Source organism: Heterocephalus glaber, unplaced genomic scaffold, assembly GCF_053883595.1.
Source record: "Heterocephalus glaber isolate CG9 unplaced genomic scaffold, H.glaber_assembly_v1.0 deba00001555, whole genome shotgun sequence".
In the NCBI taxonomy this organism is placed as follows: Eukaryota; Metazoa; Chordata; class Mammalia; order Rodentia; family Bathyergidae; genus Heterocephalus; species Heterocephalus glaber.
In genome coordinates this window covers 1,719,941-1,737,640 of record NW_028258346.1, presented here as the reverse complement: position 1 = coordinate 1,737,640, position 17,700 = coordinate 1,719,941, and positions in this window count along the sequence as shown.

Sequence of the window (17,700 nt, the reverse complement as noted above, 5' to 3'; positions counted from 1 at the left end):
GGTGTTGGGGGACCTGGTCGGGGCAGGGCAGGGCAGCTCTGGTGTTGGCCTGTACCTCCTTGGCCTCACTGTGTCCATTCATTTTGCTCTCCTTCCAACTAAGAGGAGGAGCAGTGGGAGATGAGGAGCAGTGTGTGCATCCCACCCTGGCCCAGCGATGGGCACTTAAGGGCTAGCAGGCCCCAGTGGTAGAAGAGGATAAATTTGAGTCCTGGCCTCTGAATGAACAACTTAATCCCAAAGTATTTGTCTTTTAGAGCCTTTGAATGAAAATGAAATTATTTGAATGTTGTTCTATGTTTGCCAGAATGGGACACACATTTGTATGAAATGAAGTCTCAACTATACCCCAAAGAAATATACCCCAAGTAATGGGAAGAATGTGATATGAATAGCAACATGAAATAGAAGGGGAGAAATATTTTCCTCTCATCTTTATTTTTAATTAATATAGTTGTAAATATATAGATTTATATCTGTGACTGTTAATCCTGTTATATCAACTTCACTGGATTAAGAACTGGCTAGCAGATCAGGAAAATACAGTCTTGGGTGTGTGTTTGAGTGGGTCACGGAGGCAGGGTACTTGGGTATTCTATGTGGTCCCTTCCTCTTCCTCTCTGGGTCTGTTCTCCTGCTCTACTTCCCGGCTACCATGGACTAAGCTGCTTTGCTCCACCACACCCTTCCTACATGAGGTTCCTGCCTTGGAGTCAGCTGACCATGGACTAAATTCCTTGGAATTGTGAGCCAAATTAAATCTCTCCTATAAATTGTTGGTGTTGGGTATTTTGTCTCGGCCACAGGCAAACTAATTTAGTATCTGAATTTTCCCCAGTATCTCTTCTGAAAACTCCTTAACATTTATTTTCATATTCAATCCTTACAAAAGATTCTGTAAGGAAGATGGGCTGATACCATGATTCTATATATTATTTTGTCTCTCAAACTTCAATTATTTGCTTACTACTTTCAAGATTATTGTATACTCTCTTCTCCATTTTTTAATTTGAATCCATTTAATATATTTTAAAACCAAACATTGTATTACTTGTTTGTAAATGAAGAACCAGTATTATCTTCATAAATAATAGGTTCTCATAATAATAAATACAATAAAGAGTAAAACATTAAAAATTTTTGGCTACTGCTGTCTGTGGAACATAATAAATATAATATTGAGTAAAAGGTTTAGAACCTTTAGCTGTTGTGTGTTGTCTGAAGTGGAGTACTGCTCTGAGAAAAGACATCAAGTGTTAGAGGCTTGTTTAAGGTTACCACCAAATGGAAACTTTCTCCTTGACATAGTTGGAAGATCTGAAAGGGATCTGAAAAAAGAATACTCTCTTTCTGATTGTCATTTAATCCTTAGAGTTGTAAGCCTGAAAACACTGCTGTGGTCTGAATGTTTTTGGCCCCTTCTTCCTCAGATCCATGGGTTGAAACAATCCCCAGTGTGACCGTGTTAGGAAATGGGGCTGTGAGAAGTGATTTGGTCGCCAAAGGGCAGTAATCTGCCCTAGGAAAAGAGGCCTGAGGGAGACTCCTCAGCCCTTCCAAGTGAGGACACAGGAAGAAAGTGCCATCCATGAATGAAGAAAGGGGTCATCACTAGACATAGTATCTGTGGTGCCTCATTTGGGGACTTTTCAGAATTCAGAATTCTCACAATTGTGAGAAGTAAATTTCTATCGTTTATAAGCCACCCAGTTTATGGTATCTTGTTACAGCTGTCCCAACACAATAAGGAAACATCTTTTGTATCTTGCTTCTCCCACGTGGAAAATGCTGCCATCTCTATCTGTCTATGTATCTGTGACGTACAGATAGCTGCTTGTTTTCATCTCTGTATTTCCAGTATTAGCATGGTTGAGAAACAACATAATGAGTGAATGAATGATGATTTATTGAAAATGCTCAGACACTTTGGCTGTTCAAATTAGGAGCAGAATTACATTTGATGAACTCAAGCCCTATGTGTTCTCTTCTGGATTGGTCAACATTTGGACTTCCAGAGACAACCCTCTCTTTCAAGAGTTACAGGTTGGATCTTCTGGAAGGCAAAAATTAATCAGTCAGTCCCAGGACTTTTCTCAGGCCTAGGGCTGATTTCTTCCTTAACTGGCTCTTGAGACAAGCCAGATTGTGCTTCTGCTGTTTTGGGGCTATTTACAAAGCTAAGAATTAGCCCTTAAATAATCTCTTCTTTAAAAACTTCTGAATAATAAATAACAGAGAGGTTACTGCTGAGTTTCCATTGGGGAAAGAGCAAATCCTAGAGGGCTGTGCTTCAACTTGCCTGCTCTAAAACCTCGTGACGTAGAGAATGCCAGAAGAATGTTGCCGAGACTGGGCCTAAAATCAAAGTAATTAAACAAAATCTTCCTAAGGAACAAAAGCGTTTCATAAGGAACTAATTGTTAGGAAATCTTTAGTTACTAAACTGGTTCATATTAGTTGGGGCTGAGGCAGGTCTGCCCACACCCTACCGAGGTCCTGAGTCACGGGGAACACACCGAATCAGCCCGCGCCCTGGCAACAATCCACTGGACCCCCCGCCCAGCTCCTCTATACAGCCACCTGGTTCCACACTACAAAGACGCAGAGGACACCGGGCCACCAGACCACGGAACTGAGTCCTGCTGCTCCCGGCCCAGAGGTAGGGGCTTCTGAGCCACCGTCCCACTGCTCCCGGTCCAGAGGAAGGGGCTTCCCGGCGACCATCCCTCTTGCTGCTCCCAGCCCAGAGGAAAGGGCTTTTGGGCCACCTTCTGTCCCGCTGCTCCTGGACCAGAGGAAGGGGCTTCCGGGCCACTATCCCTCCCACTGCTCCTGGCCCAGAGGTAGGGACTTCTGAGCTGCCATCCCACTGCTCCTGGACCAGAGGAAGGGGCTTCCCAGCCACCCTCCCTCCCCCTGCTCCCAGCCCACAGGAAAGGGCTTTTGGGCCACCATCCCTACTGCTGCTCCTGGCCCCGATCCCACCTCTCCCAGCTCAGAGGAGGTAATCTGTGCAGGTGCCAACAGCCCCCCAGTCGAAATGAGAAAACATGTAAATAAGTCTCAAAACCAGACTTCCAGATCACCTACAGCAACCCCAAAGGGAAATGAGATGGAACACTCTGATACTCAACCACCTGGACCCACTGAACTGGCAACAAAAGGGGATCTGGAAACAATGAAATCAGAAATAATTTCTCAGATAACAGGAGAAATTGTGCCCCTAGTGCAAGACATGATTAATGAATCTAGAGAGAAGCTCAGGAACATGATGGAATCCCAACATAAGAAACAAATGGAATCCATAAAACAGATGCAAATAGATTTCTAGGAGATGAAAAACTCCATTAAAAGTCTACACAGCAGAATGAGCCAATGTGAGGACAGAATTTCAGATATAGAAGATAAGATTGCAATTAGTGACCAGGAAAAGAAAAATTGCTTCAAAATTAAAAGGGAACATGAGAATCAATCCAGCAGCTGCTAGATGATGCAAAGAAGAATAACATAAGACTGATTGGAGTCAATGAAGAAACAGGAGTGCAGATGACATAAAAAATTTCACAGAAATAATGGCAGAAAACTTCCCAAGCATGGGAAAAGAGCTTGACATACAGATAAGTGAGGCATATAGGACTCCAAATAGCCTTGATCAAAAAAAATCTACACATAGGCATATAATTGTTAAGATTCCAGAAACTCAACAGAAGAACAAAGTTCTACAAGCAGTTAGAGAAAAGAAACAAATCACATACAAAGGAAAGCCCATCAGAATCACAGCAGACTTCTCAACACAAACCATCAAGGCAAGAAGAGCTTGGAGTGACATATTCCAAGCCCTAAAAGAAAACAGCCTCCAACCCAGATTGATGTACCCTGAAAAACTATCTTTCCAAATGGATGGAGAATTAAGATACTTTAATGACAAAGAGCACCTTAGGAACTTCATGAATACCAAACCAGCACTCCAAAGAATTTTACACAACATCCTAGGAACAGACGTTGAGGATCACAACCCCAGGAAGCAAAGCAGAATGAACCCATCTGGCATGAGAAGAAATTAAATGCAAAGGGGGAGAACACAACAAAAAGAAAAAGTCATGGCAATGACAAGTCAATACGTTTCAGTTATAACCATCAATGTTAATGGTCTCAATTCACCAATCAAAAGAAATAGACTGGCAGAATGGATCAAGAAGCAAGATCCAACAATATGCTGCATACAAGAAACACTTAATTCAAAAGGAAACTCATAGACTGAAAGTTACAGGGTGGAAAACAATACTCCATGCAACAGGAACCAAAAAAAAGCAGGAGTAGCTATCCTCTTTGCAGATCAAGTAGATTTCAAACCAACAGTGATTAAGAGAGACGAAGAAGGACACTACATTCTTATAAAGGGAACAATCCAAGAGGAAGAGATGACAATCATAAATACCTATGCACCAAACACTAGTGCACCCAACTATATAAAACAAATACTAACGGACATGAAAAGTCGTATATGCACTAATACAGTTGTAGTGGGGGACCTCAACACCCCACTGTCACAAATAGATAGATCAACTAGGCAAAAAAATAAATAATGAAATACTAGAACTCAATCGAACTCTTGAACAAATGAACTTAACAGATGTTTACAGAGTGTTCCACCCCACAAAATCAGAATACACATTTTTCTCAGCTGTACATGGGTCATTCTCCAAAATAGATCACATACTCACACATAGAACGTGTTTAAGTAAGTACAAAGGAACTGAAGTTATCCCCTGTATATTATCAGACCATAGTGAGATGAAATTGGAGATCCATAGCATATTAGCTGGGGCTAGTTTCCTTCATTGCTTCCCTTTAAATATTTTGACTATTTTTACTTAGGTCTTTTTCCACTTGCTGCCCCTCTTTGTGTCCCTCTGCAGTAGCTACAACTGATTGAATTAACGAAGATTTTACTGAGGAGACTTTGCTGAATACTAGGCCCTTTGTGGGACATAAAATGTAAGTTGTGGCCTCACCCTCAATGTCACAAGGATAATAACAGTTGATTCACAATTTTCCAGTGACGTGCTAAACATTTTACATACATTATTTGATTTCATTCTCACTGTAACCTCAAGAAATAGTACTTATTGTTTCTACTTTACAGTTGGGAAAACTGCATTCCAGAAAATTGTCTAGTTTGCACAGCTAGAATTCAAACACTTATTTATTTGTTTGTTTTTTTTTGTTATCTTGAGCAGTGATGAAGGACTTTTATTTTTTTCCAAGAGTAGGAGAAGTAGGAGATAAACTTGCAAATCAACTTCTTAAATCATTGGGGTTTGAATGGTTAGAAGGTAAAAGGAATGAGGTGAGAGAGACAGGTAGATAAAGGGGAGGAATATTTGTATCTTTTTTGGGAGTGGGTGGAGATTTTCTGGGAATTTGGGCACTACTTCTTTTCACTTTTTTGTGGTTGTTTCTGGTTGTTCTCAAGGGAGTTGTCCACTATTATGGCATTGGGGTGTGTGTGTCGTGTAGCATGCAGATGGATTATAATGAAGTTAGAGGTTGTCTTGTGTTACTTTAGCAGCCATATTAGATCCAGCTGGCTTTGGGCTAGCTCACTGGAAGAGGGGCTTCTACCTGTCCCAAAAGGTAAGTGAGATTAGGGTGGGGTAGAAATTCAGTGAGGTCACCTTGGCAGTACAAGATTCAGGCAGGGTAACAAATTCTCTCTTCCTTCCTTTGCACTCCTCATTCTTGAGGGATTTTGAAGGTCAATGGAACAAGAAGAGTAAAATCCTCTGGAATACCCAGTATGCTCCCCTTCTGGCCCACACGTGTTCTGCCTAAAAATGCCAGTAAAGACCTGTAGGCCAGTTTTAAACCAAAGTCTAAAAAGACAAAGTTATCAATATTAAACTATAATGTCTAGGGATACTTACTTGGGTAATAAAAATGATAAAGCAGGTAATGAAATAATTAAAATAAAAGCTAGGAAGTTTGAGGCCGGAATAGTAAAGTAGAGGGGTTTCTGGTGTGGGTAGCAAGTTCTATTCTTGAGCTGAATGGAGTTAAGAGAATGTTTTCCTAATAGCAATTTATAATATACATTTGGCTTGTGGGTTTCCTGTATCTTTAAAAGTTTTAAAAATTAAATTAATTTTTAGTGATACATAAAGCACAAATGCTGTACATATTAATGGTGGGTACCATGTGATCTTTTAGTACATGTATATATATTTTTTTGTTTTTGGTACCGGGGATCGAACTTGGGTCCTTGCACTTATGAGGCAGGCGGTGGAACCACTGAGCTAAATCCCCAGTCCAGTACATGTATATGTTATGTAATGTTTTAAATCAGGTTAAGCATGTATGTTTTCTCGAACATTTCTTTATGGTGAAAACACTACAATTCCTTTAGTTTTTTGAAATATACAGTACATTATTGTTATAGATAGTCATCCTATTACAATTTAATATCCACTGATTGGCCTTTCCCCATCCCCTGCCACTCCCTCTGATAACCACCATGCTACTTTCAACTTCCATGAGATCAACTTTGTGTATTCCACATATGAATGAGATCTGTGCTACTTGTCTTCCTGTGTCTGGCTTATTCCATTTAACCTAATGGTTTCCAGTTCTATCCATGTTGTTGCAAGGTACAGGATTTCATTCTTTTTAAAAGCTGAATAGTATTCCATTGTGTACATCTGCCACATTTTGTGTTTTTTTTTCCATTAAGTTCATTGGTACATTTTAGGTATACAATACAGTTACATTCATCATTGGGAACTTGTACCTTTACATGATGTATCTTATGTATCTTGGTTCTTACTTTTTCCCCATTCCCCTGCCCTCCCTTCAACCTCTCCACCCCTATTTACAAAGACTTTGTTTCCATTTTTTCTTTTCTCATATTTTTTCCTTTCCCTTCTTTCCTTTCTCCTACCCCTCCCACTTCCCCTACCCCTTTAGACCTTTTCTTCCTATTTCACACGCCACATTTTATCTATTCATATCTATGGACACTTAAGTTGCTTCCATTTCTTGTTTAATATGAACAATGCTATAATAAACATGGAATGAACATGTTCCCTCTACATACTGATTTCATTTCCTTTGGATATATATGCAGTAGTAGAATACCTGTTTTTCTAATATAATCATTGGCAGTGAAAACTTTCCTCTTAGAACTACTTTTATTGTCTCCCATAGTTTCTGACATGTTGTGTTCTCATTGACACTTAATCTAGGAATTCTAAAATTTCTTTTTTAACCCACTGATTATTCAAGAATGTATTATTTAATCTCCATATTTGTATAGTTTCTGCAGTTTCTTTTGCTACTGATTTCTATTCCATTTTATTATGATCTGATAGGATATGAGAAATTATTTCAGTTCCTTTGTATTTATTTAAACATGCTTTATGTCCTAAAATATGGTCTGTTTTGGAGACTGTTTGATGAGTTTCTGAGAAGTATGTGCATTCTGCTGTTGTTGCCTGAAATGGTTTGTGGTTGTCTGTTTAATACATTTGTTCAATGGTATGGCTCAACTGTGGTATTTCTTTGTTGATTTTTTTCTCTAGCTGACACATTTATTTATTTTTTGGTACCGGGGATCGAACTGGGGACCTTGCGCTTGTGAGGCAGGCAGCGGAACCACTAAGCTAAATCCCTGGCCCTGGTTGACCTATTTTTTGAAAGTGGAATATTATAGTCCCCTACTATAATTATATCAGAATCTATCTGTCCTTTTGTGTTGAGTAGTTTGTATTTTATGAAATTGGGTGCAGCAACATTTGGTGCATATGTATTTACAATTGTTATATCTCCCTGATGAATTGTTCCCTTTACCAATATGTAGCAACTTTCTTTGTCTCTTCTGATCAGTTTGGGTTTGAAGTCCACTTTGTCAGAAATTGTGATACCTACTCCTGCTTGCTTTTGGCCTCTGGCTGAATGGAGTACAGTTTTACTTTCAGTCTATGTGTCTCTGTGTGGATTACTTGTATTTCTTCAAAGCAACACATAATTGCGTTTTGTTTTTTGATTAAGTTTAGCAGTCTGTGTCTTTTGATTGGGGAATTAAGACCATTTACATTGGGAGTTATTATTGAAAGGTATTTACTAATTTCTATAATGGTATTATCTTTCTAGTGCTAATTCCGACCCCCCCTTTGCTTAACTACTCTCTCAGTTAGTTGTATTCAGGATTCCCTTGAGTATTTTCTGCAATGCTGTTTTTTTTTTTTTTTTTTTTTTTCAGTACTGGGGATTGAACTCGGGTCCTTGCACTTGCTGGGCAGGCGGTGGAACCACTGAGCTAAATCCCCAGCCCTGCAATGCTGGGTTTTTGGTCATGAATTTCTTCAGATTATCTGTTATGTAAGGTCTTTATTTCTCCATCGATTTTGAAGATTAGTTTTGCATGACTTTAGTGATGCTGGCTGGAATAGAAGTCTGATCATCTGGGGCCACATATCTTTCCCTGGCAGCAGGGCTGGTCCAGAGACTTTATCTGTGTGTACTGCCCTGAGGATGAGAGCCATTAGGATCTGCTCGGTGCTCAGTTTTACCTGCCTGGGCCTGAGTTCTAAGGCAAAGTTCTGTGGTCATTACCCTGTCCTACTCCCAGTGAGTGGAGACTTACTCCATGTTATGCTGTCCAAGGATGGAATAGTGTCGGTGAAGGCAGTTCTTTGGCCAGGAAGACTAATGCTAAGCAGGTCCATGCCTAAGTCTCATAGCCGCAAGGACCCACATAGTCTTCGGGGTGCACTCAGGCCCACACTGCATTTGGTGGTGATACAGACAAAATCGCGTCTGTACCCCTGGACACAAGTCTCTGCCTGGTGCTGAGATGGGTCCAGAGGCTCTGTCTGCAAGCACTGTCCTGGCAATAGATGGGCCACCGAGTTTGGGAGATGAGTGGTGGAGATAGCTGCTTGGCTATTAACGGTGATGTTAAGCACACAACCTGCATGGTCTGGGTCCACACCTCAAGGCTGGCAATGATGCAGGCCAACATTCAAATCTGTCCCATCTGTGCCCTGGCCTATCTCTACCTCATGCGGAGGCAGGACTAGAGGCTCTGTGTGTGAGCTCTGGCCTTGGCAAAGACAGTGGTCTTCATTTTCTGCCCGGGACTGGGTCTCACCAAAGAATACCCAGCTCTAAGCTACAAGGCAAAGTCCCCGCCCTGACTTTCATGTCCTGCTTCCCAGTGAGGGGAGTCTTGTCCCACTCTGCCAGCTGAGGTCGGGGGAGGGGTGTTGGAGGCAGTTAGTCCCTTAACTAATGCAGTTCCAGCAGCGCAGCCTGCTGGTATGGCCAATTTATTGTTTTAATTTGGATTAGTTACTTCCTAATCTGCTGTACAACTCTCATCTGGATTTAAAAAAACATTGAGCTACCTGGTTTTGTCCCATTTATTGGATCTTATGTTTCCCTTTTTAAAATTTTTTTTTAAATTAAAATTTTTTTAATTCTTTCATTGGTACATTTCAGGTATACAATATGTTTTATGGGGAACAAGGGCATATATGCCTACTCTTAATCTGTCCATTAGACTTTGAAACATAGGTCTAAACCAAAATAGTCTGGCAATAAAATAACACAACTAGGATAGGATTGGAACGGCAGAAGCAAAATCTTTATATGTAGATGAAATGATCATCTACAGAGAAAATACTAAAAAATCTCTAGGAGCACCTAGAACTTGTACTTGAATTATCAGGATTAGAAAACACAAGGTATATATAAAAATTCAGGTCTGTGTATACTTGCTATAAATGAAGAACTGGATATTGAAATTTTAAAGTTATGTAGGAGTACAAAGAACCCAGAAAAGCCAAAAACAAAAACAAAAACTGTTGGAAGACCTTTAGCACCCAATTTTAAGACTTCTTCTAAAGCTGCAATAATCAAGGCAGTGTTGGTGTAAGGAAAGACATATAGATCATTGGAATAAAACAGAGAATCTAGAAATAGAACCACACATGTATGGTCCACTGAGTTTTGAAAGATTATTTAACATTAGCATTTTATAGAATATAAACTTGATTCAAGAGCCGAGGAAGAGACAGTGTCTTCAGCAAATGGCACTAGAACACTTGGTATCCGTATATATAAAATTAACCTCAACCCTTTTTTTCCATACATGAAAATAACTTGAAGGGATCTATGAACCTAAATAAGAAAGCCTGAAAGTATAAAACTTTAAGAAGAAATTGTAAGGGAAAATATTTATGAATTCAGGGTAGGCAAGAACTACCTAGGATACAAAATCCATGATGTATAAAAGAAAAAAAATTGATGAGATTCCATCAAAATTTAGAACTTTAAATGACATCATTAAAATGAAAAGTAGTCCTTAAACAGACCGTATTTACAATGCATATAACCTATGAGCAGAATATATAAAGAATTCTTAAAGTTCATTAATAGACAACCCAATTAAAATGTAGACATAAGATGATAAATAGCCAGTATAGCACAAGGAATGGTGTGCAACTCTAGAATCAGAAAAATACTAATCAGTACAATAATAAGATTGAATTGTACACTCATTAGGGAGATGAAGTCGAAAGTTTTAAAAGCCTTGTCATGACTTTTTCTTTTTGTTGGATTCTCCCCCTTTGCATTTAATTTGTCATGCCCAATGGACTCATTCTGCTGGGTTTCCTGGGGTTGTGATCCTCATTGTCTTTTCCTAGGGTATTGTCTAAAATTTTTTGGAGTGCCGGTTTGGTATTCATGAAGTTCCTGAGGTGCTCTTTGTCATGAAAGTATCTTATTTCTCCATCAATTTTGAAAGATAGTTTTGCAGGGTACATCAATCTGGGTTGGAGGCTGTTTTCCTTTAGGGCTTGAAATACATCACTCCAAGCTCTTCTTGCCTTGAGGGTTTGCATCGAGAAGTCTGCTGTGATTCTGATGGGCTTTCCTTTTATGTGATTTGTTTCTTTTCTCTCACTGCTTGTAGAATTTTGTTCTTCTGTTGGATTTCTGGAATCCTATTATATGCCTTTGTGTAGATTTTTTTTGATTAAGGCTAGCTGGAGTCCTATATGCCTCACTTATCTCTATGTCAAGTTCTTTTCCCCTCCTTGGGAAGTTTTCTGCCATCACTTCTGTGAACAGTTTTTTTTATGTCATCTGCACTCTCTCCTCTTTCTTCATTGACTCCAATCAGTCTTATGTTATTCTTCTTTGCATCGTCTAGCAGCTGCTGGATTGATTTCTCATGTTCCCTCACAATTTTAAAGCAATTTTTCTTTTCCTCCTCACTAATTGCAATCTTACCTTCTATATGTGAAATTCTATCCTCACATTGGTTCATTCTGCTGTGCAGACTTTCGATGGAGTTTTTAATCTCTTGGAAATCTGTTTGTATCTGTTTTATGGATTCCATTTGTTTCCTATGTTGGGATTCCATTATATTCCTCAGATCCTCTATTTTTTTATCTGTGTCCTCTCTAGATTTATTAATCATGTCTTGCACCATGAGCAAAATCTTTGCTGTTATCTGAGTAATTATTTCTGATTTCATTTTTCCCAGATCCTCTTTTGTTGCCAGTTCAGAGAGTCCAGGTGGTTGAGTATCAGAGTGTTCCATCTCGTTTCCCTTTGGGGTTGCTGTAGGTGATCCAGAAGTCTGTTTTTGAGGCTTGTTTATGTGTCTTCTCATTTCCCCCAGGGGTGGGGGCGTGTTTCTGGCACCCACGAGGCTCACCTTCTCTCCTCTAGGACCTTGGGGTGGCAGTGGGGAGCTTCCTTCTGGCTGCTGGGACCGGCTGAGCTTCTCTGCCCTAGGATCCTGGGATAGAGGTGGGGAGCTTCCTTCTGGGTGCTGGGACCAGCTGAGCTTCTGCCAGTACATTTTCATCTGACCTCTTTATTCCCAGAAACCTATCCAGTTTCTGACCTGCAGAGGCTTTCTTTATATGACATATAGTGTTCTACTCTTTCCTTCTTTATTGTCATGTCAATGTGATTTTAGAAAAGAGGGGAGGTAAAGTCCTATTTAGTCTGGCATGTTGGATCAGAAGCTTCAGTAGATAGATTAATCTCTTGATTTCCTTGAATATTTCCAAGAAAGGTTAATTTTAAGATTTCCTTGTTCTTGGCAAATAATCCATATTTTTTCAGTTAGATGGGAAGTCCTTGGCATGTCTAGATTTCCTTGCTCAAGATGGAAGTTTGGCTCACTGATTATGTAAAGCTAGTCTCTGGTCTTATCAGCGAGTACTCCATGCATCCAGGAACAAGGCACCAGCTCATCCCCAGTGTCCTCTGCCAGCTGCGCTGAGCTCATTGGTGACAGATTTCTCCCCAAATATCTTCTCCTTTGACTTTTGTGCTTGCCTGGATGTGAAATTTTAGGAAAAACTCTCTTCTCTCATCTCCAAGAAAATGTAAAAGGGTCTATTCAGTTCTTAAATGCTTAAATTCCCTCTATTCTGATAACCAAATCAAATAAGATTTTACCTTTAGGGAAGGGAAGGAAGTGGAATTGTTTCTAAAAAGTAGAAACCAGAAGACCTAAGCTTTTAGTCCTTGCCTTGTCACTTATGAGTGTGACTCCCAGGAGGTCTCTGCGCCTGTTTCAGCATCAGAAAATTGTAGTTAGGACTAATGCTTCTGCTTCCTTTACTTGGATGTCAAAAAGATAATATTTATTAAAAAGTCCCTTTGTAAACTATTATACAGATGAAAGTCATTGTTCAGAAGGATCAACACTATTGAAAGAATTCTTACAATCAACCATTAGCAACTGCCTTAACCCCATGAGCATTAGAAAAAGTGTGAATGGGGGGGAGGACTAGATTTTAGTGGTGAGGTATGATTTGTGCTGGCTCTAAAGGTGTATTTCATTATTCAACAAATACTCACTAAATACGTTCTTTCTTACTTTCTTGTCACCAAGGTACAATACCCGACACCCACAACTCTAAGGAGGAAAGGTGTGTTTTGGCTCAGTTTGTAGTTTCATTGCATAGTCCACTGGTTCCAAGGCAGGGCAGCATGGCAGAGGAGAAAGAGCTCACAGTGTGGCGCCGGGAAGCAGGGAGAGAGATCAAGGGAGGAGGGAAGGAGATACACCCTTCTAGGCCACGCCCACAGTGCCCCCCCCCTCCTATCAGACTTTACCACCCAACATCACACCCAGCTATAAACCCATCAGTGGACTAATGCAGTGATGAGTGTCACACACTCCTGGTCCAGCCCTCTCCCAAGAGCCCACCCATGAGTGCATGAGGCTTTGAGGTGACATCTAGATATGAGCTATTATACCTTGTGTATCAAGCATAGTGGGAGGCACAGGAAATTTAATGGTAAGTAGATCAGTATGGTGCCTGCCTACATGGAGCCTATTGACTTGGGGGGTGGTGGTGGAATTATCCAAATAACCACCAAAGTTGCTACAGTAGAATGGAAACCATAGAGTAGAATGGAACTCTTTTGTTACTTCTGTGTCCTCGGTGCCTACAATACTCAATGATTCTTTAATAAATATTTGTTGAATTTGTGTTCAGTTTCCAGGTAGGAAAAGTACAGAAAACCTCTAGAGCAAACATAAGGGTGGAGGGCTTCCTTGAGCAAGAGATGCTTGAGCCAAGGTCTGGGGGATGATGAAAACTTAACTAGGAATTGTTGTCGCATCCTCTGAGGGGAAGAAATTAAAGAAGTAGGAAAGAAGTGTTCCAAGCTCAGAACTTGAGGGAGGAAAGAATTTGGCATATTCTAGCAACTGAAAGGCAGTCAGAGGACTTGAAATAGCAAGAGGAGAAGTAGCAGGAACATGAGTAGGATTGGAGGGAGGAGTCATGGAGAATTATGGAACTTTAAAAATATTGTGGCCTTTGTCTTGAGAGCAAAGGGGAACCAGGGAAGGGCTCTGAGCAGGGGAAGGCCAAGATGAGATTTATGTTTTAAAACAACTCTGTGGTCTGGGATCCCAGAGAGAAACCCATTAGAAAACAATTGTTAAAATTTAGGTGAGAGAGGACAGTGGTTTGGACTGGGGTTGTCATGGGAGAAATGGAGAGAAGCAGAGAAATACATGAAATCAAGACCTGTTTGAAGTGCTATCAGCAGGACTTTGTGAGGGGTAGAGGTGAGGAGAAAGAGAGGTAGAAGAGTCAAGCTTGACTCTCAGATTTCTGTTTGTAGCTGAGTGGATGAGGATGCATGCGTCGAGGGAGGGAACTCAGTGATATGTGGACCTAATCCTTAAAAGTACCTTCTCTGAATGTGAACCCTTGAATATTGCTAAGGAATCTCTCTGTCTGAGGGTTCACCCTCATAGCCTTCTCTTCCTGCTCACCTTTTATCTCCCATCTGATTTCATACTGTAATGCAATGGTTGTCTCCAAGAATGCCACCACACAAGTTATCCCAGAACCCAGAAGGGCTCATGGAACAAATTAAGATGTTCAAATCACATGGTTTACTAAGTCAATTGAATAACATAGCAAAAAGCAAAGGGAAAGAGATGGGGCTCTTTACACACTTAGGACAGGGAGCAAAGAGCAGGCTATGCAATGTTTCTATGTCCCATCTCTCTCTGCCATGTTAGCATTTCCTTCTGAAGCTATGGTTACAAGTTGAATTTTTAGTAACAATGAATGCAAAGTACCTGGAGACAACATTCTATTGTTTTATCAGCAACAGAGGCAAGTACATGTGGCTAAATCTGTAGCTTACCAGTTAGCCAATGAATCCACTGATTTCTTCTGTTTCTCTTGCACAACAAATATGGGGCCAGAATGGGGACATTATAGGTGCCATTGATAGGTAGTCAGCTCAAATGTTCCTGGGCTGTCAGATCAAAGGTAGCAAAATGAAACTGGGTGTGGGTGGTTTATACCTATAATCCCGATACATGGGAGGCTGAGGCAAGATGATCTCTGAAAGTTTGAGGCCAGCCTGAGCTACATAGTGAGTTCAAGACCAGCCTAAACTACATAGCAAGAGCCTGTCTAAAAAAAAAAAAGTTAGTATAATTATGCCTATCACTTAGTCTTTCCACCTTTTTTGAATATATAGACAATAATCTTACTGTAGCACATATTCTATTTATTCTATTTTCCATAGTGCTGACAAGTTAATGATTTACTTAGTCTTTATATTTAAAATATCTTAAGAATTCTGCCCAATTCTCTTAAGCTACTTACTGACTCATTATGTCCTACTTTAGGCAGACAAATCTGGACTCAGACTGATACAAGAGGTGATACTTATTCACTTTATAAAGTATTGTTTCACTTTACAAATGATTCTCCATGGGAAGTTCTCCTAGTATTTAAAACCTGATTCATTTGATAGCAGCTAATATTATATCTATGACCATAGGCAACTTATATAAATGAGACACCCTTAGATCCCATAGGGCATAATTTATTTTCTCCTTCTCAGTGGCCTGTTACCTTGCCTATAGGTGGTATTTTATTTTTTTGAACAAAAAATTACAAAATGTTTTATTGAGTTACAATTCATATACCATATAATTTACCCATTTAATATTATTTAAAAAAACTGCATCTTCTTTATTTCACACACTTTAATTTCAGAACAAAATAAACAGAAAATAAGACCACAATAAGGAACAGCCAACCCTGCTGTCAAATTATGGAAGGGATGGGGCTTGAGGTCATTGTTTCCTGCCTTAGAGAAACTGAACCCATTTAATGGACTTTAGCATATTCAAAGATGCATACAACCATTATATGGGTAGTATTTTAAAGACAGAACCCAATACTACTAAAAAACATAAAACTGGACAGGAGGATATTAATTCAAACACCACTTTATTTTCTATTGCCCCAATCAGAATAGTAGTGGTTTAGATAAGAGAAAATTGTCTCTGTGGTAGCAGAATAGTGGCTGCCCTAAGAGATTCGCTCATCTTCAGAACCTGGGAATGTTATCTTAGGCAGCAAAAAGGACTTTGCAGATGTAACTAATGTTGTGGCCCTCGAAATGAGGAGCTTATCCTGGATTGCCTGGGTGGGCTCTTAAAAGTGGGAATCTTCCCTGGCTAGGGTCTGAGAAAGATGTATGATGGAAAAAGAGTCAGAGAAATGAGATGTTAGAAAGATTCAGCCTGCTACTGCTAGCCTTGAAGATGGAGGAGAGACCCATAGGACAAAGGTGGCAGTTTCCAGAAGTTTGAAAAGGCAAGAATATAGACTCTCACCAAGGGCATCCAGGAAGGAACCTAGCCCTGTCACTTCAACTGTAGCCCTGGGAAACTCACATCAGTCTTCTGAACTGAGGAATTATAAAAAATAAACTTGTATTGTCTTAAGCCACTAAATCTGTAACAATTTATTATAACAACAACAGAAAACTAATACTGATAGACTTCAGTGCCTGAAAGCTATAACCAATGTGATGTAACTAAAAACGTTGAAGTGTCATTGGTATTGATTGGACCATTAGGCAAGGGCTAGAACACTTCTGAGGAGTCAAGGCTGCCTTTAGCAGACCAATGGGAGGAATATGGATGTTAAAGTCTTTGTTATTGTGGGCTCAGAAAACTCAGAGAATACCTACGTAGTTGTGAAAGACTATTAATAGAAATCTGGATTTTTAAGGGCCACTTCTTGTGAGGACTCAGAAGGAATGAAGAACACGGTACTGAAAAGTGGAGGAAAATCGATCCTTGTTATATAGTGGCAGGAAGGTCAGCAGAACTGTGACTTGGAAAACAGAGCTTAGAGAGGATGAACTTGGATATTTAGGTGAGGAGATTTCCAAGCAAAGTGTTAAAGATATGGCCTGTTTTTATTCTTGGTGCTTCTAGTAAAATGTGAGAAGATCAAGATAAATGTAAACACAGAAAAACCAGGAGTTTAATGCGCAGCCTATCTGTATTATAAAAGATTCTAAAATTGAAGGACTTAAGTTTTAGGAAAGAATGTTAAAAAAATGCTGCACAATCTTTTGTTAAAACCTCAGAAAGACGAAAGGGTCAGAGTATTCATTCACACAAAGCCTCTTTGAAGGGTAGGACACACAGATACCTAGTCAAACCAGAACATCTAAGCAGTTTACGGGCATTGTCCCTCAGCCATCTCAGCAAAAGCAAAAATGGAGATGAGATTATCTGGCAAAGACCTGTGGACACGCCTCTTGCTGAATGGAGCGAATCCCTGTAACATACAGGTGACTTATCAGGTCCTTAGAACTTTGTATCAGCAAAAAAAGTTTGGACTGGAGGGACAGGGATGAAATGAAGGAAGGCTACCATCCTCCCCACCCCTGGCCCAAATTTTTGAGATGGCAAATAGACTGATAAAACAACTTAGCTGCTACCTTTCATGAAAAGAAGGGAGGACATAAAAGGTGGCCCTTTCTGGGTGCCCTTCCTAGACAGACTCTATAAAACAGACCTATGGTTTTGTTGTGATGAACTGTGAGTAACCCTGTAGTCATATGGTAATGGGTTGTGGTTATGTGTGTCCAGATATTGTGGGGTAGAGCATCAAGGTTATATTTATAAGTGTGTTCTGTATGCTAGTATGTGCTTATAAATATGTCTAGTATGATCAGTATTATTTTGACAGCTATAGAAGCTAGTATAGAAAGCTAGCACAGCTTTTCAGGATGGCAAAATTAGAATCATCTCAGCTCAACTCTTTGGAGAAGACAAGTTTTCATGCTAATATAAGCAGAGAAAAGGGGAGAAAGATAGCGGCATGA